Source organism: Panulirus ornatus, chromosome 15 (genome assembly GCF_036320965.1).
Source record: "Panulirus ornatus isolate Po-2019 chromosome 15, ASM3632096v1, whole genome shotgun sequence".
NCBI classification, from domain to species: Eukaryota; Metazoa; Arthropoda; class Malacostraca; order Decapoda; family Palinuridae; genus Panulirus; species Panulirus ornatus.
The window spans coordinates 58349334-58372203 of record NC_092238.1 but is presented as its reverse complement, the minus strand read 5'-3'; positions in this window follow the sequence as shown (position 1 = coordinate 58372203).

Genomic DNA, 22870 nt, shown 5'->3' with positions numbered 1-22870 from the left:
GGTAAACCATGAAAAGTTTTGTGCGGTCTAGGTCATGAAAGGGAGCTGTGGTTTCGGTGCATTGCACATGACAGCTAGATACTGAGTGTGAACGAATGTTGTCTTTGTTGCCTTTTCCGAGCAATACCTCTCGCGCACGCGGGGAAAGGGGTGCCTTTTACGTATGGTGAGGTAGCAGTAGGAATGGGTGAAAGCAGCATATATGAATATGTACATATGCATATATGTATATGTTAGTGCATGTAAATGTATGTACGTATACGTTGAAATGTGGAGGTATGAATATATGCGTGTGTGGGCGTTTATGTATATACATGTGTTTGTGGGTGGGTTGGGCCATTCTTACGTCTGTTTCCTTGCGCTACCTCGCTAACGCGGGAGACAGCGAGAAAGTATGATATACACACAAATATATATATATATATATATATATATATATATATATATATATATATACATATTGGTTCTCAGTGAATGTAGGTTTGCGGCAGGGGTGTGTGATGTCTCCATGGTTGTTTAATTTGTTTATGGATGGGGTTGTTAGGGAGGTGAATGCAAGAGTTTTGGAAAGAGGGGCAAGTATGAAGTCTGTTGGGGATGAGAGAGCTTGGGAAGTGAGTCAGTTGTTGTTCGCTGATGATACAGCGCTGGTGGCTGAACATACAGAAGCTGGTGACTGAGTTTGGTAAAATGTGTGAAAGAAGAAAGTTAAGAGTAAATGTAAATAAGAGCAAGGTTATTAGGTACATTAGGGTTGAGGGTCAAGTCAATTGGGAGGTAAGTTTGAATGGAGAAAAACTGGAGGAAGTAAAGTGTTTTAGATATTTGGGAGTGGATCTGGCAGCGGATGGAACCATGGAAGCGGAAGTGGATCATAGGGTGGGGGAGGGGGCGAAAATTCTGGGAGCCTTGAAGAATGTGTGGAAGTCGAGAACATTATCTCGAAAAGCAAAAATGGGTATGTTTGAAGGAATAGTGGTTCCAACAATGTTGTATGGTTGCGAGGCGTGGGCTATGGATAGAGTTGTGTGCAGGAGGATGGATGTGCTGGAAATGAGATGTTTGAGGACAATGTGTGGTGTGAGGTGGTTTGATCGAGTAAGTAACGTAAGGGTGAGTGAGATGTGTGGAAATAAAAAGAGCGTGGTTGAGAGAGCAGAAGAGGGTGTTTTGAAATGGTTTGGGCACATGGAGAGAATGAGTGAGGAAAGATTGACCAAGAGGATATATGTGTCGGAGGTGGAGGGAATGAGGAGAAGTGGGAGACCATATTGGAGGTGGAAAGATGGAATGAAAAAGATTTTGTGTGATCGGGGCCTGAACGTGCAGGAGGGTGAAAGGAGGGCAAGGAATAGAGTGAATTGGATCGATGTGGTATACCGGGGTTGACGTGCTGTCAGTGGATTGAATCAGGGCATGTGAAGAGTCTGGGGTAAACCATGGAAAGCTGTGTAGGTATGTATATTTGCGTGTGTGGACGTATGTATATACATGTGTATGGGGGGGGGGGTTGGGCCATTTCTTTCGTCTGTTTCCTTGCGCTACCTCGCAAACGCGGGAGACAGCGACAAAGTATAAAAAAAAAAATATATATATATATATCCCTGGGGATAGGGGAGAAAGAATACTTCCCACGCATTCCTCACGTGTCGTAGAAGGCGACTAACGGGGACGGGAGCGGGGGGACAGATACCCTCCCCTCCTTGTATTTTGACTTTCTAAAAGGGGAAACAGAAGAAGGAGTCACGCGGGGAGTGCTCATCCTCCTCGAAGGCTGAGATTGGGGTGTCTAAATGTTTATGGATATAACCAAGATGAGAAAAAAGGAGAGATAGGTATTATGTTTGAGGAAAGGAACCTGGATGCTTTGGCTCTGAGTGAAACGAAGCTAAAGGGTAAGGGGGAAGAGTGGTTTGGGAATGTCTTAGGAGTAAAGTCAGGGGTTAGTGAGAGGACAAGAGCAAGGGAAGGAGTAGCACTACTCCTGAATCAGGAGTTGTGGGAGTATGTGATAGAGTGTAAGAAAGTAAATTCTAGATTGATATGGGTAAAACTGAAAGTTGATGGAGAGAGATGGGTGATTATTGGTGCATATGCACCTGGGCATGAGAAGAAAGATCATGAGAGGCAAGTGTTTTGGGAGCAGCTGAATGAGTGTGTTAGTGGTTTTGATGCACAAGACCGGGTTATAGTGATGGGTGATTTGAATGCAAAGGTGAGTAATGTGGCAGTTGAGGGAATAATTGGTATACATGGAGTGTTCAGTGTTGTAAATGGAAATGGTGAAAAGCTTGTAGATGTATGTGCTGAAAAAGGACTGGTGATTGGGAATACCTGGTTTAAAAAGCGAGATATACATAAGTATGCGTATGTAAGTAGGAGAGATGGCCAGAGAGCGTTATTGGATTACGTGTTAATTGATAGACGCACGAAAGAGAGACTTTTGGATGTTAATGTGCTGAGAAGTGCAACTGGAGGGATGTCTGATCATTATCCTGTGGGGGCAAAGGTGAAGATTTGTGGGGGATTTCAGAAAAGAAGAGAGAATGTTGGGGTGAAGAGAGTGGTGAGAGTAAGTGAGCTTGGGAAGGAGACTTGTGTGAGGAAGTACCAGGAGAGACCGAGTACAGAATGGAAAAAGGTGAGAACAAAGGAGATAAGGGGAGTGGGGGAGGAATGGGATGTATTTAGGGAATCAGTGATGGCTTGTGCAAAAGATGCTTGTGGCATGAGAAGCGTGGGAGGTGGGTTGATTAGAAAGGGTAGTGAGTGGTGGTATGAAGAAGTAAGATTATTAGTGAAAGAGAAGAGAGAGGCATTTGAACGATTTTTGCTGGGAAAAAATGCAAATGAACAGTGGGCGAGATAACCGAACAGTGGGTGAGACAACTGAACAATTGACGAGACAACTGAACAGTGTGTGAGGTAACTGAACAGTGGTGAGACAACTGAACAGAGGGCAAGACATCTGAACAGTGGGTGAGACAACTGAACAGAGAGGGAGACAAGTGAACATAGGGGGAGACAACTGAACAGTGGGTGACATAGCTGAACAGTGGGTGAGACAACTGAACAGTGGGTGAGACAACTGAACAGTGTTTGAGACAACTGAACAGTGTTTGAGACAACTGAACAGTGAGGGAGAAAAGTGAGCATAGGGGGAGACAACTGAACAGTGAGAGAGACAACTGAACAGTGGTGAGACAACTGAACAGTGAGGGAGACAACTGAACAGTGGTGAGACAACTGAACAGTGTACGAGACAACTGAACAGTGGACGAGACAACTGAAGAGAGGACGAGACAACTGAACAGTGTTTGAGACAACTGAACAGTTGCAGGACAACTGAACAGTGTGTGAGGTAACTGAACAGTGGGTGAGACAACTGAACAGTGTTTGAGACAACTGAACAGAGAGGGAGACAAGTGAACATAGGGGGAGACAACTGAACAGCGGGCAAGACAACTGAACAGTGTGTGAGGTAACTGAACAGTGGTGAGACAACTGAACAGTGGGTGAGACAACTGAACAGTGTTTGAGACAACTGAACAGTGGTGAGACAACTGAACAGTGAGGGAGAAAAGTGAGCATAGGGGGAGACAACTGAACAGTGTGTGAGGTAACTGAACAGTGGGTGAGACAACTGAACAGTGGGCTAGAAATCTGGACATTGCGTAAGACAACTGAACAGTGGGTGACATAGCTGAACAGTGGGTGAGACAACTGAACAGCGGGCAAGGAAACTTAATAGTGGGCAAGACAACTGAACAGTGAGAGAGACAACTGAACAGCGGGCAAGACAACTGAACAGTGTTTGAGACAACTGAACAGCGGGCAAGACAACTGAACTGTGGATGAGACAATTGAACAGGGGGCAAGGAAACTTAATAGTGGGCAAGACAATTGAACAGGGGGCAAGGAAACTTAATAGTGGGCAAGACAACTGAACAGTGTTTGAGACAACTGAACAGTGGGCTAGAAATCTGGACATTGCGTAAGACAACTGAACAGTGTTTGAGACAACTGAACAGTGGTGAGACAACTGAACAGTGGGCGAGACAACAGAACAGTGGGCGAGATAACCGAACAGTGGTGAGACAACTGAACAGTGGGTGACATAGCTGAACAGTGGGTGAGACAACTGAACAGTGGGTGAGACAACTGAACAGTGGACGAGACAACTGAACAGTGTGTGAGGTAACTGAACAGTGGGTGACATAGCTGAACAGTGGGTGAGACAACTGAACAGTGTTTGAGACAACTGAACAGTGTTTGAGACAACTGAACAGTGAGGGAGAAAAGTGAGCATAGGGGGAGACAACTGAACAGAGAGGGAGACAAGTGAACATAGGGGGAGACAACTGAACAGAGAGGGAGACAAGTGAACATAGGGGGAGACAACTGAACAGTGGCGAGACAACAGAATAGTGGGTGAGACAACTGAACAGTGGGTGACATAGCTGAACAGTGGGTGAGACAACTGAACAGCGGGCAAGGAAACTTAATAGTGGGCAAGACAACTGAACAGTGGGCGAGATAACCGAACAGTGGTGAGACAACTGAACAGTGGCAAGACAATTGAACAGGGGGCAAGGAAACTTAATAGTGGGCAAGACAACTGAACCATGGATGAGACAACTGAACAGTGTTTGAGACAACTGAACAGTGTGTGAGGTAACTGAACAGTGGTGAGACAACTGAACAGTGTTTGAGACAACTGAACAGCGGGCAAGGAAACTTAATAGTGGGCAAGACAACTGAACAGTGGGCTAGAAATCTGGACATTGCGTAAGACAACTGAACAGTGGTGAGACAACTGAACAGTGGGTGAGACAATTGAACAGGGGGCAAGGAAACTTAATAGTGGGCAAGACAACTGAACAGTGGGCTAGAAATCTGGACATTGCGTAAGACAACTGAACAGTGTGTGAGGTAACTGAACAGTGGTGAGACAACTGAACAGTGTTTGAGACAACTGAACAGTGTTTGAGACAACTGAACAGTGTGTGAGGTAACTGAACAGTGGTGAGACAACTGAACAGTGGGCTAGAAATCTGGACATTGCGTAAGACAACTGAACAGTGAGGGAGACAACTGAACAGCGGGCAAGACAACTGAATATTGGGCAAATAAATTGAACAGTGGGCAAGAAAAATCAATAGTGGGCAAGACAATTGATCGGTGGGCTAGAAATCTGGACATTGCGTAAGACAACTGAACAGTGGGCTAGAAATCTGGACATTGCGTAAGACAACTGAACAGTGTTTGAGACAACTGAACAGCGGGCAAGGAAACTTAATAGTGGGCAAGACAACTGAACCATGGATGAGACAACTGAACAGCGGGCAAGACAACTGAACAGTGTACGAGACAACTGAACAGTGAGAGAGACAACTGAACAGTGTGTGAGGTAACTGAACAGTGGGTGAGACAACTGAACAGTGGTGAGACAACTGAACAGTGGTGAGACAACTGAACAGTGGACGAGACAACTGAACAGTTGCAGGACAACTGAACAGTGTGTGAGGTAACTGAACAGTGGGTGAGACAACTGAACAGTTGCAGGACAACTGAACAGTGAGGGAGACAACTGAACAGTGAGGGAGAAAAGTGAGCATAGGGGGAGACAACTGAACAGTGGGCTAGAAATCTGGACATTGCGTAAGACAACTGAACAGTGGGCAAGACAACTGAACAGTGGCGAGACAACAGAACAGTGGGTGAGACAACTGAACAGTGGGCGGGAGAACAGAATTGTGTGTGAGACAACTGAACAGTGTGTGAGGTAACTGAACAGTGGGTGAGACAACTGAACAGTGGGCGAGACAACAGAACAGTGGGTGAGACAACTGAACAGTGGACGAGACACCTGAACAGTGGGTGAGACAACTGAACAGTGGGCGAGATAACCGAACAGTGGGTGAGACAACTGAACAGTGGACGAGGCAACTGAACAGTGGATGAGACACCTGAACAGTGGGTGACACAACTGAACACTGGGCGAGACAACAGACCAGTGGGCGAGACAACAGAATAGTGGGTGAGACAACTGAACAGTGGGTGAGACAACTGAACAGTGGGCGAGACAGCAGATTAGTGGGCGAGACAGCTGAATAGTGGTTGAGAAAACTGAGCAGTGGGTGAGACAATTGAACAGCGGATGAGACAATTGAACAGTGGGCGAGACAACAGAACAGTGGGCGATGCAACAGAACAATGGGTGAGACAACAGAACAGTGGGCGAGACAACTGAACAGTGGGTGAGACGAGTGATCAGTGGGCGAGACAACAGAACAGTGGGTGAGACAAGTGAACAGTGGACGAGACAACAGAACAGTGGTTGAGTCAAGTGAACTGTGTTTGAGACAACTGAACAATGAGAGTGGGAACTGAACAGTTGGCAACTGAACAGTGAGAGAGACAACTGAACAGAGGGCAAGACATCTGAACAGTGGGTGACATAGCTGAACAGTGGGTGAGACAGCTCTTCTGTAGATGAGACAAGTGAACGGTGAGAGAGATAACTGAACAGTGGGTTAGACAAACAGTGAAAGAGACAAATGAAGAGTGTAGGAGAAAACTGAAGTGGGGAAGACAGTTTAACAGGGGGCGAGACAATTTAATAGTGGGCGAGATGATTGATCAATGGGTGACTAAAATGAGCAATGGGTAAGATAACTGAATAGTCGGTAAGACAGGTGAACAATGGGAGAAATAATTGCACAATGAGGGAGACAACTAAACAGTGAGGAAGACAATTAAAACATCAGCAAGACAACTGTACAGTGGCAAGAAAAATCAATAGTGGGCAAGACAATTGATCGGTGGGCTAGAAAACTCAACAATGGGCAAGACAACTGATCAGTGGGCAAGATAACTGAACAGCGGGAAAGGAAACTCAACCGTTGGCAAGACAACTGAACCATGGATGAGACAACTGAACAGTGGACGAGACAACTGAACAGTGGGCAAGGAAACTGAACAGCAAGCAAGACAAGCGAACAGTGGGCAAGGAAACTCAACAATGGGCAAGGGAACTGAACCGTGGGCAAGGAAGCTCAACAGTGGGCAAGAGAACTGAACAGTGGGCAAGGAAACTCAACCGTGGGCAAGACAACTGAACAATTGACGAGACAACTGAAGAGTGGCATGACAACTGAACTTTGGGCAAGGAAACTGAACAGTAGGCAGGACACCGAACAGTAGGTGAGACAACTGAACAGTTGCAGGACAACTGAACAGCGGGCAAGGAAACTTAATAGTGGGCAAGACAACTGAACATTGGGCAAATGAATTGAACAGTTGGCAGGACAACTGAACAGTGGGTGAGACAACTGAACAGTGGCAAGACAATTGAACAGGGGGCAAGGAAACTTAACAGTGGGCAAGACAACTGAATATTGGGCAAATAGATTGAACAGTGGGCAGGACAACTGAACAGTGGGTGAGACAACTGAACAGTGGCAAGACAATTAAGTGGGCAAGAAAACTCAAAAGTGGGTAAGAGAACTGAACAGTAGGAAAGGAAACTCAACCGTGGGCAAGACAACTGAACAGTGTACGAGACAACTGAACAGCGGTTGAGACAACTGAACAGTGGACAAGACAAATGGTGTACGAGACAACTGAACAGTGTTTGAGACAACTGACAGTGGTAAAGACAACTGAACAGTGGGCTAGAAATCTGGACATTGCGTAAGACAACTGAACAGTGCGCAAAACGACTAAACAACGTGCAAGACAAATTAACAGAGGGTGAGACGACTGGACAGTGAGGGAGACAACTGAACAGCGGGCAAGACAACTGAACTGTGGATGAGACAATTGAATATTAAGTAACATAATTGAACACTGGGTTAGACAAACGAACAGAAGACGAGTCGACTGAACAGTGAGGGAGACAACTGAAGAAAGGGCGATACAACTGAACAGTGAAAGAGACAGGTGAAAAGTGGAAGAGTTAACTGAACAGTGAGGGAGAAAAGTGAGCATAGGGGGAGACAATTTGTGTGGCTCAAATGACCATAGGGTGAGATAACTAAACAGTGATTGAGACAACTGAAGAGAGGACGAGACAACTGAACAGCTAGGGAGACAAGTGAACATAGGGAGAGACAACTGAACAGTGAAGGAAACAAGTGAACATAGGGGGAGACAACTGAACAGTGAGAGAGACAAGTGTACACAGGAGGAGACAACTGAACAGAGAGGGAGACAAGTGAACATAGGGGAAGACAACTGAGAAAGGAACAATCAGAGGAAAATGACCCCAGAAGATCCTCAAGAAAGACGAGGATTTACCTACCCATTCTTTCAGTATTTCCCTCATTTTTTCCAGATTAACTCTGGATTTCTAAGACGGGCGGAGATTGAAGCGATAAAGACGACGGTGAAAATGAGAATAACCTTTATGGATGGTAGGTCTGGATAGCATGTGCGCGGTGGTGGAAGAGAGAATTGGGCTGGACCATGCTAGCGTTGAGGCGATACTGTGCTGTTTCTTTTTACGTTATGATGGGTTAGGTTAGGTTAGGTGAGGTTAGGGTAGGTTAGGTTAGAGTAGGTTAGGTTAGGTTAGGGTAAGCAAGATTGGGTTACATTATTTTAGTCAAGTTCATTATTAACCAGCCCCTCACAGTTGTCCTCATTATGATTACTGGTGACTGAACGTCTCATGCGGACCAATCAGGCTCGAGAAATATTCCACAAGATTCCTCTTCCTCTGCAACATGTTTATTCATCTCCAATTTGTCGTTTAGTGAGACCTACCGAGGTTCCATGATTCTGCTCGCCCAGTGTCCACACCAGTGTTGTTACCACCATCATCCTCCTACTACCTTTTCCCTTCATTGGCTCTCTTTCCCTGGGAGTGTCTGGAACCCGTTAAGTGATGTACACTACTACCACCCTGCTGACACCTCGAGCAAGGTGGTATGGTCCTAGAGGACGACGGTCTTATCCTTGAGGACGACGTTATGAAACTTGAGGACGACAATATGAGCTTTGAGGAAGACGATACATGCTACCCGTGGATATATTGGTCTCAACTCTGAACTGGCCCTTAGGAGTCGATTAAAAGGTGATTTCATTATACCCAAATGTCTTACCACTGTGTTCAAGAGTTGCATCATCGTGCTTAAGGATCGTACCGTCTTGCTCAAAGGATTAACGTCTTGTGTGTACACATGAGAACTTCCTTTAAGAGAGCAGTCTTCGCAACCTTCACTGACTTAAGCCAATCATGTGTCTCAGAAAGTTTCAGCTAAGTTACCCAGGCTTAGTATGAATATGTAGACACAAACCCACGCACACATAAGCAAACATGCGCATGAAAGCGAGAGGAGCAAGGGTTAACGGAAACACAAACTTGAAGTTTCTATATCAGACTTATGATTTAGACAATGAATAGTTTTTCGAAAGATGTAGGGATAGAACATCCAGAAGGTATGACTTGAAATTAGGCAGAGGACATATTAGAGAAGATGGAATGAAGTACATATACAATAGAAAGTGGTGATTGAAGGGAATAAACACAAAGAGGACATGGTCAGAAGTTTGGAACGTTGCGTAATGATAGAGAAGGATCAAGAGACGGGGCCAGACAAATGTAAAACTGCTTCCACATATAATACAAGTGGGTGTTAACGCGCTAAGAACATGAAGGGTGTGATCAGAGGAAACAGGAATTCAGGGAAAATTAAAGATTATAGTAAATGATCATGGGCATAGATTCGTAGCAAATGAGGGAATCTAGAAGGAACGTAGTAAGAGGAAAGAGTGTAAAATAATGAAGAGCAGAAATGGTTAGAAGGGTAACTGAAGAGCAGAAATGGTTAGAAGGGTCTTTTTTCTGTGTTGCAGAAGCTGTTAGACAAGAGGGAATGCCAGGAGCAGACGGTACTGGAAGTACTCAAAATAGTGAACAGGGAAGGAGAGCTGGAGCATTTTGGGGGGCTAATCAACAGATTCAGACGATGAAGACTAATGCAGAGGTATAGAAACATGAGGTCATTGAAACAGGTACACAGGAAACTGAGTGAAACTGTAGAGAGATCAATACACACTGTCAGAGAAGTATAAGTCGGGAAAATATACGGTAAGGTAGATGATAAGTTTACGAAAGTGCAGAGGTCAGAGGATCCGTGAATGATGGCCAGAGGAGAAAGTACAGAGAGAGTCAGAGACACAGAGGCTGACATAACAAGACTAAGGGACTTAGTCGAAGAGTGGGTGGCAACAGAATCAGAAATTCTAGTAAACCAGGAGATTGATAGTATTTTTTGGATTAAAAGAAGATTGTTCACCAGATAAGGAAGAAATGGGAGAGAAGAAAAGCTCATTAAAAGATTACTGGAGGCTGTAGAATTCCCGGACGCATTTTACGCGACAAAAGAAATGAGACGACTTGGTGTTCATAATCAAAACATATGGCGACGACCAGTTAAGGTGACGTTTGCTTTGGACTCAGCTCATCAGGAGAGGCTTAGGCAGGCCAAGGAAGTTAAGAAAAAGTTTGGATTCAGTGGGACATCCGTCAAAAGTGATAGATGGAGGGGAAGATGGAAACAGTAGGATTAACAGCAAGAAGGCCAAAAAAAAAGAAAAAGTAACGCAATGTTAGAAACTGGACATAAGTCTTGACACCCTTGACCTATGTGGCCCCTCAAACACCTGATCTGTGACCCACTTGATCCGTGACACGTTGATCTATGCTTGAATGCATTTAGTAATATATTTTGAATTACGTTGATGATTCGGATTTACTTCAAAATACATAAAACTAAGGTTAAGTGCCAGACTGAACATAAAACTTGCTAGTCTTTAGAGCGCTAACTGACACTGTAATTTACCAACGATAATGTAATAAAGAAAATGAGGATAATATAAAAGTACTGCAATCTTTCAGTAAAAAGTTATTGTTTTGGCGCCTTAGGTGCAAATAACGCTTCATCTCTGGTTCAAGCAATAAAATGTGCTTTACAGAGCCGCTCTTTTCATTTTAGAAATAACTTTTTTCCCGACCTTTTACATAAATCCTATGTGCTCTGGGGATTATATTGCGGTGCTACAATATTGTTTTAAAGACGAAGATATATGTACGCATCATGACCGTAACATGAAATATCAAGACTGTAGATCTTTATCTGTAAGCTAACAATAAACCTTAAACTCTACGAAGAGGGTTACACGACAGCAAGCGACTTCATTGACCTCCATGGTATAGCGATTAGCGTTCCTGACGTTACAGGCCAACAAGGGTCGGGAGCATATATATATATATATATATATATATATATATATATATATATATATATATATATATATATATATATATATATATATATATATTTTTTTTTTTTTTTTTTGCTTTGTCGCTGTCTCCCGCACTTGCGAGGTAGCGCAAGGAAACAGACGAAAGAAATGGCCCAACCCACCCCCATACACATGTATATACATACGTCCACACACTCAAATATACATACCTACACAGCTTTCCATGGTTTACCCCAGACGCTTCACATGCCCTGATTCAATCCACTGACAGCACGTCAACCCCTGTATACCACATCGCTCCAATTCACTCTATTCCTTGCCCTCCTTTCACCCTCCTGCATGTTCAGGCCCCGATCACAAAAAATCTTTTTCACTCCATCTTTCCACCTCCAATTTGGTCTCCCTCTTCTCCTCGTTCCCTCCACCTCCGACAGATATATCCTCTTGGTCAATCTTTCCTCACTCATTCTCTCCATGTGCCCAAACCATTTCAAAACACCCTCTTCTGCTCTCTCAACCACGCTCTTTTTATTTCCACACATCTCTCTTACCCTTACGTTACTTACTCGATCAAACCACCTCACACCACACATTGTCCTCAAACATCTCATTTCCAGCACATCCATCCTCCTGCGCACCACTCTATCCATAGCCCACGCCTCGCAACCATACAACATTGTTGGAACCACTATTCCTTCAAACATAACCATTTCTGCTTTCCGAGATAATGTTCTCGACTTCCACACATTCTTCAAGGCTCCCAGAATTTTCGCCCCCTCCCCCACCCTATGATCCACTTCCGCTTCCATGGTTCCATCCGCTGCCAGATCCACTTCCAGATATCTAAAACACTTTACTTCCTCCAGTTTTTCTCCACTCAAACTCACCTCCCAATTGACTTGACCCTCAACCCTACTGTACCTAATAACCTTGCTCTTATTCACATTTACTCTTAACTTTCTTCTTTCACACACTTTACCAAACTCAGTCACCAGCTTCTGCAGTTTCTCACATGAATCAGCCACCAGTGCTGTATCATCAGCGAACAACAACTGACTCACTTCCCACGCTCTCTCATCCCCAACAGACTTCATCCTTGCCCCTCTTTCCAAAACTCTTGCATTCACCTCCCTAACAACCCCATCCATAAACAAATTAAACAACCATGGAGACATCACACACCCCTGCCGCAAACCTACATTCACTGAGAACCAATCACTTTCCTCTCTTCCTACACGTACACATGCCTTACATCCTCGATATATATATATATATATATATATATATATATATATATATATATATATATATATATATATATATATATATATATATATATATATATATATATATATATATATATATATATATATGCTGGATGTGCTGGAAATGAGATGTTTGAGGACAATGTGTGGTGTGAGGTGGTTTGATCGAGTAAGTAACGTAAGGGTAAGAGAGATGTGTGGAAATAAAAAGAGCGTGGTTGAGAGAGCAGAAGAGGGTGTTTTGAAATGGTTTGGGCACATGGAGAGAATGAGTGAGGAAAGATTGACCAAGAGGATATATGTGTCGGAGGTGGAGGGAACGAGGAGAAGAGGGAGACCAAATTGGAGGTGGAAAGATGGAGTGAAAAGGATTTTGTGTGATCGGGGCCTGAACTTGCAGGAGGGTGAAAGGAGGGCAAGGAATAGAGTGAATTGGAGCGATGTGGTATACAGGGGTTGACGTGCTGTCAGTGGATTGAATCAAGGCATGTGAAGCGTCCGGGGTAAACCATGGAAAGCTGTGTAGGTATGTATATTTGCGTGTGTGGACGTGTGTATGTACATGTGTATGGGGGGGGTTGGGCCATTTCTTTCGTCTGTTTCCTTGCGCTACCTCGCAAACGCGGGAGACAGCGACAAAGTATAAAAAAAAAAAAATATATATATATATATATATATATATATATATATATATATATATATATATATATATATATTATTTTTTTATACTAATCGCCATTTCCCGCATTAGCGAGGTAGCGTTAAGAACAGAGGATGAGGACTGGGCCTTTCAGGGAATATTCTCACCTGGCCCCCTTTTCTGTTTCTTCTTTTGGAAAAAAAAAAAAAAAATGAGGTGAGGATTTCCAGCCTCCCGCTCCCTTCCCTTTTAGTCGCCTTCTACGACACGCAGGGAATACGTGGGAAGTATTCTTTCTCCCCTATCCCCAGGGATATATATATATATATATGTATATATATATATATATATATATATATATATATATATATATATATATATATCTATATATATATATATATATATATATATATATATATATATATATATATATATATATATATATATATATATACATATATATATATATAGAGGTATAAGTTTGTTGAGTATTCCTGGTAAATTATATGGGAGGATATTGACTGAGAGGGTGAAGGCATGTACAGAGCATCAGATTGGGGAAGAGCAGTGTGGTTTCAGAAGTGGTAGAGGATGTGTGGATCAGGTGTTTGCTTTGAAGAATGTATGTGAGAAATACTTAGAAAAGGAAATGGATTTGTATGTATCATTTTTGGATCTGGAGGAGGCATATGATAGAGTTGATAGAGATGCTCTGTGGAAGGTATTAAGAATATATGGTGTGGGAGGCAAGTTGTTAGAAGCAGTGAAAAGTTTTTATCGAGGATGTAAGGCATGTGTACGTGTAGGAAGAGAGGAAAGTGATTGGTTCTCAGTGAATGTAGGTTTGCGGCAGGGGTGTGTGATGTCTCCATTGTTGTTTAATTTGTTTATGGATGGGGTTGTTAGGGAGGTGAATGCAAGAGTTTTGGAAAGAGGGGCAAGTATGAAGTCTGTTGGGGATGAGAGAGCTTGGGAAGTGAGTCAGTTGTTGTTCGCTGATGATACAGCGCTGGTGGCTGATTCATGTGAGAAACTGCAGAAGCTGGTGACTGAGTTTGGTAAAGTGTGTGAAAGAAGAAAGTTAAGAGTAAATGTGAATAAGAGCAAGGTTATTAGGTACAGTAGGGTTGAGGGTCAAGTCAATTGGGAGGTGAGTTTGAATGGAGAAAAACTGGAGGAAGTGAAGTGTTTTAGATATCTGGGAGTGGATCTGGCAGCGGATGGAACCATGGAAGCAGAAGTGGATCATAGGGTGGGGGAGGGGGCGAAAATTCTGGGAGCCTTGAAGAATGTGTGGAAGTCGAGAACATTATCTCGGAAAGCAAAAAAGGGTATGTTTGAAGGAATAGTGGTTCCAACAATGTAGTATGGTTGCCAGGCGTGGGCTATGGATAGAGTTGTGCGCAGGAGGATGGATGTGCTGGAAATGAGATGTTTGAGGACAATGTGTGGTGTGAGGTGGTTTGATCGAGTAAGTAACGTAAGGGTAAGAGAGATGTGCGGAAATAAAAAGAGCGTGGTTGAGAGAGCAGAAGAGGGTGTTTTGAAATGGTTTGGGCACATGGAGAGGATGAGTGAGGAAAGATTGACCAAGAGGATATATCTGTCGGAGGTGGAGGGAACGAGGAGAAGTGGGAGACCAAATTGGAAGTGGAAAGATTGAGTGAAGAAGATTTTGTGTGATCGGGGCCTGAACATGCAGGAGGGTGAAAGGAGGCTAGGGAATAGAGTGAATTGGATCGATGTGGTATACCGGGGTTGACGTGCTGTCAGTGGATTGAATCAGGGCATATGAAGCGTCTGGGGAAAAACCATGGAAAGCTGTGTAGGTATGTATATTTGCGTGTGTGGACGTATGTATATACATATGTATGGGTGTGCTTTGGGCCATTTCTTTCGTCTGTTTCCTTGCGCTACCTCGCAAACGCGGGAGACAGCGACAAAGCAAAAAAAAAAAAATATACATATATATATATATATATATATATATATATATATATATATATATATATATATATATATATATATATATATATATATATATATATATATATATATATACATATATATGTTTTTATTCCCCGCCTGTCGTTGAAGTCGACTAAAGGGGACAGGGACGGGGGCTAGAATCCTCCACTCCTTGTCTTTCAACTTTCTGAAAGTGGAAACAGAACAAGGAGTCATGCGGGGAGTGCTCATCCTCCTCGAAAGCTCAGATTGGGATGTCTAAATGTGTGTGGATGAGGAAAAAGGAGATTAGTACTATTTTTGAGGAAAGGCACTTGGATGTTTTGGCTCTGAGTGCAACGGAGCTCAAGGATAAAGGGAGAAGAGTGGTTTCGGAATGTCTTGGGAGTAAAGTCAGGGATTGGTGAGAGGACAAGAGCAAAGGAAGGAGTAGAACACCTCCTGAAGCAGTAGTTGTGGGACTTTGTGATAGAGTGTAAGAAAGTAAACTCTAGATTGATATGGGTAAAACTGAAAGTGGATGGAGAGAGATGGTTGATTATTGGTGCATATGCAGCTGGTCATGAGAAGAAAGATCATGAGAGACAAATGATTTGGGAGCAGCTGAGTGACTGTTAGCAGCTTTGATGCACGAGACCGGGTTATAATGATGGTTGATTTGAAAGCAAAGGTGAGTAATGTGGCTGTTGACGGTATGATTGATGTACACTGGGTGTTGTAAATGGAAATGGTGAAGAGCTTGTAGATTTGTGTGCTGAAAAAGGACTGGTGATTGGGGATACCTGGTTTGAAAAAAGAGATATAAATAAGTATACGTATGGAATTAGGAGAGATGGCCAGAGAGCGATATTGGATTACATGTTAATTGGTACGCGCGTGAAAGAGAGACTTGTGGATGTTAATATGCTAAGAGGAGCAACTAGAGGGATGTCTGATCATTATCTTGTGAAAGGCAAAGGTGAAGAATTGTAGAGGTTTTCAGAAAAGAAGAGAAAATGTTGGGGTGAAGAGAATGGTATGAGTAAGTGAGCTTAGGAAGGAGACTTGTGTGAGGAAGTACCAGGAGGGACTGATTGCAGAATGGAAAAAGGTGAGAGCAAAGGACGTAAGGGGAGTGGGGGAGGAATGGGATGTATTTAGAGGGGCAGTGATGGTTTGCGCAAAAGATGCCTATAGCATGAGAAAGGTAAGAGGTGAGCTGATTAGAAAGTGTAGTGAATGGTGAATGGTGGGATGAAGAAGTAAGATTGTTAGTGAAAGAGAAGAGACAGGCATCTGGACTGTTTTTGAAGGGAAATAGTGTAAATGACAGGGAAATGTATAAAAGAAAAAAAAAAGGCAGGAGGTCAAGAGAAAGGTGCAAGAGATGAAAAAGAGGGCAAATGAGAGTTGGCGTGAGAGAGTATCGTTGTATATTAGGTAGGATAAAAAGATGTTTTCGAACGAGGTAAATAAAGTGTGTAAGACAAGGGAACTAATGGGAACATCGGCGAAGGGGGCTAATGGGGAGGTAATAACAGGTAGTGGTGAAATGAGATGGAGTTAGTATTTTGAAGATTTGTTGAATGTGTATGATGATAGAGTGGCAGATATAGGGTGTTTTGTTCGAGGTTGTGTTCGAAGTGAGAGGGTTAGGGAGAATGGTTTGATAAACAGAGAAGATGTAGTGAAAGCTTTGCGGAAGATGAATGCCGGCAAGGCGGCGGGTTTGGATGGTATTTCTATAGTATTTGAAAAAAGCGGGTGACTGTGTTGTTGACTGGTTGGTGAGAATATTCGGTGTATGTATGGCTCACGGTGAAGTGCCTGAGGAATGGCGAAATGAATGCATAGTGCCATTGTATAAAGGCAATGTGGATAAAGGAAAAGGCATGTACAGAGCATCAGATTGGGGAAGAGCAGTGTGGTTTCAGAAGTGGTAGAGGATGTGTGGATCAGGTGTTTGCTTTGAAGAATGTATGTGAGAAATACTTAGAAAAACAGATGGATCTATTGGTAGCATTTATGGACTATGAGGAAGCATATGACAGAGTTGATAGAGATGCTCTGTGGAAGGTATTAAGAGTATATGGTATGGGTAGTAAGTTGCTAAAAACAGAGAAATATTTTTATATAGGATGTAAGGCATGTGTACGAGTAGGAAGAGAGGAAAGTGATTGGTTCCCAGTGAATGTCAGTTGGCTGCAGGGGTGTGTGAAGTCTCCATGGCTGTTTAATATCTTTATGGATGGAGTTGTTAGGGAGCAAGACTTTGGAGACAGCGGCAAGTATACTGTCTCTTGTGGATGAGAGGGCTTGGAAGGTTAGTCAGTTTGAGAAGATATATTCTATTGGATCTAAGTTAAAGTATCCTAGATCTTTCATTGATAAATCCCTTAAGTTAGCAAAGAAATCATTTTATAGAGTTGAGCCCAAACCTCCCATTGACACCAAGAATCTTTTAGTTCTCCCTTTTGATAATAATTTCACTTTGCTTCCCATGTTGCTTAAATCCTTTAATGTAAATGTTGCCTTTAGCAACAATAATACTATAAAGAATATCTTAATCAGGAATTCACCAGAAAATTCTCTTGGTTGCATCTATAAAGTTCCTTGTGGAAACTGTGATAAATCTTATGTTGGTCAGACTGGTAAGGATCTTTCTGTTAGACTTAAGCAACATGAATATAGTATAAGAACGGGACAAGAATCAAATGCCTTGTTTAATCATGTTAAAAACTATGATCATTGTATTGACTGGAGTAACGCCATCTCAGTTGTTAACTCTAACTCTATTACCAAGAGAAATATCATTGAATCTTCTATTATCAAATACACAAAGAATTATAATCTTAATATTAGTGATGGTCTGTACAAATTAGATAACTTTATTGTTGATAAGATTTGTAAGATGATAAGTTTATGAGCGCTCGTTGTATGTTTTGGACAATCACATGTTTACCAAATGGCGTCCTAGCTTCGTCTCTTCGATGTATATCAACTGACTGCTATATTTCTCTCTTGTGTCTCCCCTGATGATGTGATTATTACACGATAGTGCACTTGGGAACTTTTCCTGTTTCATTTTCCCCGTGGACTCATAGGAATATCTGGATCACGCGCAAAATTGTGATAATTTCCAATATATATATATATATATATATATATATATATATATATATATATATATATATATATAGATATATATATATATATATATATATATATATATATATATATATATATATATATATATATATATATATATATATATATATATATATATATATACTATTCGCCATTTCCCGCGATAGCGAGGTCCCTTCCCTTTTAGTCGCCTTCTACGACACGAAGGGAATACGTGAGAAGTATTCTTTCTCCCCTATGGAAATGGTGAAGAGCTTGTAGATTTATGTGCTGAAAAAGGACTGATGATTGGGAATACCTGGTTTAAAAAGCGAGATATACATAAGTATACTTATGTAAGTAGGAGAGATGGCCAGAGAGCGTTATTGGATTACGTGTTAATTGACAGGCGTGCGAAAGAGAGACTTTTGGATGTCAATGTGCTGAGAGGTGCAACTGGAGGGATGTCTGATCATTATCTTGTGGAGGCTAAGGTGAAGATTAGTATGGGTTTTCAGAAAAGAAGAGTGAATGTTGGGGTGAAGAAGGTGGTGAGAGTAAGTGAGCTTGGGAAGGAGACCTGTGTGAAGAAGTATCAGGAGAGACTGTGTACAGAATGGAAAAAGGTGAGAACAATGGAAGTAAGGGGAGTGGGGGAGGAATGGGATGTATTTAGGGAATCAGTGATGGATTGCGCGAAAGATGCTTGTGGCATGAGAAGAGTGGGAGGTGGGCTGTTTAGAAAGGGTAGTGAGTGGTGGGATGAAGAAGTAAGAGTATTAGTGAAAGAGAAGAGAGAGGCATTTGGACGATTTTTGCAGGGAAAAAATGCAATTGAGTGGGAGAAGTATAAAAGAAAGAGACAGGAGGTCAAGAGAAAGGTGCAAGAGGTGAAAAAAAGGGCAAATGAGAGTTGGGGTGAGAGACTATCAGTAAATTTTAGGGAGAATAAAAAGATGTTCTGGAAGGAGGTAAATAGGGTGCGTAAGACAAGGGAGCAAATGGGAACTTCAGTGAAGGGCGTAAATGGGGAGGTGATAACAAGTAGTGGTGATGTGAGAAGGAGATGGAATGAGTATTTTGAAGGTTTGTTGAATGTGTCTGATGACAGAGTGGCAGATATAGGGTGTTTGGGTCGAGGTGGTGTGCAAAGTGAGAGGGTTAGGGAAAATGATTTGGTAAACAGAGAAGAGGTAGTAAAAGCTTTGCGGAAGATGAAAGCCGGCAAGGCAGCAGGTTTGGATGGTATTGCAGTGGAATTTATTAAAAAAGGGGGTGACTGTATTGTTGACTGGTTGGTAAGGTTATTTAATGTATGTATGACTCATGGTGAGGTGCCTGAGGATTGGCGGAATGCGTGCATAGTGCCATTGTACAAAGGCAAAGGGGATAAGAGTGAGTGCTCAAATTACAGAGGTATAAGTTTGTTGAGTATTCCTGGTAAATTATATGGGAGGGTATTGATTGAGAGGGTGAAGGCATGTACAGAGCATCAGATTGGGGAAGAGCAGTGTGGTTTCAGAAGTGGTAGAGGATGTGTGGATCAGGTGTTTGCTTTGAAGAATGTATGTGAGAAATACTTAGAAAAGCAAATGGATTTGTATGTAGCATTTATGGATCTGGAGAAGGCATATGATAGAGTTGATAGAGATGCTCTGTGGAAGGTATTAAGAATATATGGTGTGGGAGGCAAGTTGTTAGAAGCAGTGAAAAGTTTTTATCGAGGATGTAAGGCATGTGTACGTGTAGGAAGAGAGGAAAGTGATTGGTTCTCAGTGAATGTAGGTTTGCGGCAGGGGTGTGTGATGTCTCCATGGTTGTTTAATTTGTTTATGGATGGGGTTGTTAGGGAGGTAAATGCAAGAGTCTTGGAAAGAGGGGCAAGTATGAAGTCTGTTGGGGATGAGAGAGCTTGGGAAGTGAGTCAGTTGTTGTTCGCTGATGATACAGCGCTGGTGGCTGATTCATGTGAGAAACTGCAGAAGCTGGTGACGGAGTTTGGTAAAGTGTGTGGAAGAAGAAAGTTAAGAGTAAATGTGAATAAGAGCAAGGTTATTAGGTACAGTAGGGTTGAGGGTCAAGTCAATTGGGAGGTGAGTTTGAATGGAGAAAAACTGGAGGAAGTGAAGTGTTTTAGATATCTGGGAGTGGATCTGTCAGCGGATGGAACCATGGAAGCGGAAGTGGATCATAGGGTGGGGGAGGGGGCGAAAATTTTGGGAGCCTTGAAAAATGTGTGGAAGTCGAGAACATTATCCCGGAAAGCAAAAATGGGTATGTTTGAAGGAATAGTAGTTCCAACAATGTTGTATGGTTGCGAGGCGTGGGCTATGGATAGAGTTGTGCGCAGGAGGATGGATGTGCTGGAAATGAGATGTTTGAGGACAATGTGTGGTGTGAGGTGGTTTGATCGAGTAAGTAACGTAAGGGTAAGAGAGATGTGTGGAAATAAAAAGAGCGTGGTTGAGAGAGCAGAAGAGGGTGTTTTGAAATGGTTTGGGCACATGGAGAGAATGAGTGAGGAAAGATTGACCAAGAGGATATATGTGTCGGAGGTGGAGGGAACGAGGAGAAGAGGGAGACCAAATTGGAGGTGGAAAGATGGAGTGAAAAGGATTTTGTGTGATCGGGGCCTGAACATGCAGGAGGGTGAAAGGAGGGCAAGGAATAGAGTGAATTGGAGCGATGTGGTATACAGGGGTTGACGTGCTGTCAGTGGATTGAATCAAGGCATGTGAAGCGTCCTGGGGTAAACCATGGAAAGCTGTGTAGGTATGTATATTTGCGTGTGTGGACGTGTGTATGTACATGTGTATGGGGGGGGGTTGGGCCATTTCTTTCGTCTGTTTCCTTGCGCTACCTCGCAAACGCGGGAGACAGCGACAAAGTAAAAAAAAAAAAAAAAAAAAAAAAATATATATATATATATATATATATATATATATATATATGTTCACATGTACATATTCATACTTGCTACCTTTATTCATTCCCGTCGCCAACCCCGCTGCACATGAAATAACAACCCCCCCCCCCGCATGCGTGTGAGGTAGCGCTAGGATAAAACAATAAAGGCCACATTCGTTCACACTCAGTCTCCAGCTGTCATGTATAATGCATCGAAACCAGCTCCCTTTCCACATCCATGCCCCACGAAACCTTCCGTGGTTTATCCCCCGACGCTACCCATGCCCTGCTTCAATCGAGTGACAGTGCGTCGAACCCGGTATACCACATCGTTCCAATTCACTCTATTCCTTGCACGCCTTTCACCCTCCTGCATGTTCGAGCCCCGATCGTTCAAAATCTTTTTCACTCCATCCTTCCACCTCCAATTTGGTCTCCTACTTCTCGTTCCCTCCGCCTCTGACACATATATTCTCTTTGTCAATCTTTCCTCACTCATTCTCTACATGTGATCAAACCATTTCAAAACACGCACTTTTGCTCTCTTATTATACCACATATCTCTCTTACCCTTTTATTACCTTCCGAGATAATGTTTTCGCCTTCTACACATTTTTCAACGCTCCCAGAACTTTTGCCCCTTCCCCCACCCTGTGACTCACTTCCGCTTCCATCGTTCCATCCGCAGCCAAATCCACTCCCAGATATCTAAAACACTTCACTTCCTCCAATTTTTCTCTATTCAAACCTATCTCCCAGTTGACTTGTTCCTGAACCGTACTGTACCTAATGACCTTGCTCTTATTCATATTTACTCTCAGCTTTCTTCTTTCACACACTTTAACAAACTCAGTCACCAGCTTCTGCAATTTCTCACATGAATTAGCAACTAGCGCTGTATCATCAGCGAACAACAACTCACTTCCCATGCTCTTTCATCCACAATAGACTGCATACTTGCCCCGCTCTTCAAAACTCTTGCGTTCACCTCCCTAACAACCCCATCCATAATCAAATTAAACAACCATGGAGACATCACGCACCCCTGCCGCAAACCAACGTTCACTGAAAATCGATCACTTTCCTCTCTTCCTACGCGCACACGTGCCTTACATCCTCGATAAAATATTTTCACTGCTTCTAGCAACTTGCCTCCCACACTATATATTCTCAATACTTTTCACAGAGCATCTCTATCAACTCCATCATATGCCTTCTCTAGATCCATAAATGCTACATACAAATCGATTTGCTTTTCTATGTATTTTTAGCATACATTATTCAAAGCAAACACCTGATCCACACATCCTCTACCACTTCTGAAACCACACTGCTTTTCCCAAATCAGATGCTGTGTACATGCTTTCACCCTCTCAATGAATACCCTCCCATATAATTTCCCAGGAATACTCAACAAACTTATACCTCTGTAATTTGAGCACTCACCTTTCTCCCCTTTGCCTTAGTACAATGGCACTATGCATGCATTCCGCCAGTCCTCAGGCACCTCACCACGAGTTATACATACATTAAATATCCTAACCAATCAGTCAACATCAAAGTCATCCCTTTTTTTAATAAATTCCTCTGCAATGCCATCGCAAACCACTGCCTTCCCGACTTTCATCTTCCGCAAAGCTTTCACTATCTCTTCTCTGTTTACCAAATCACTTTCCCTAACCCTTTCGCTTCTCACACCACCTCGACCAAA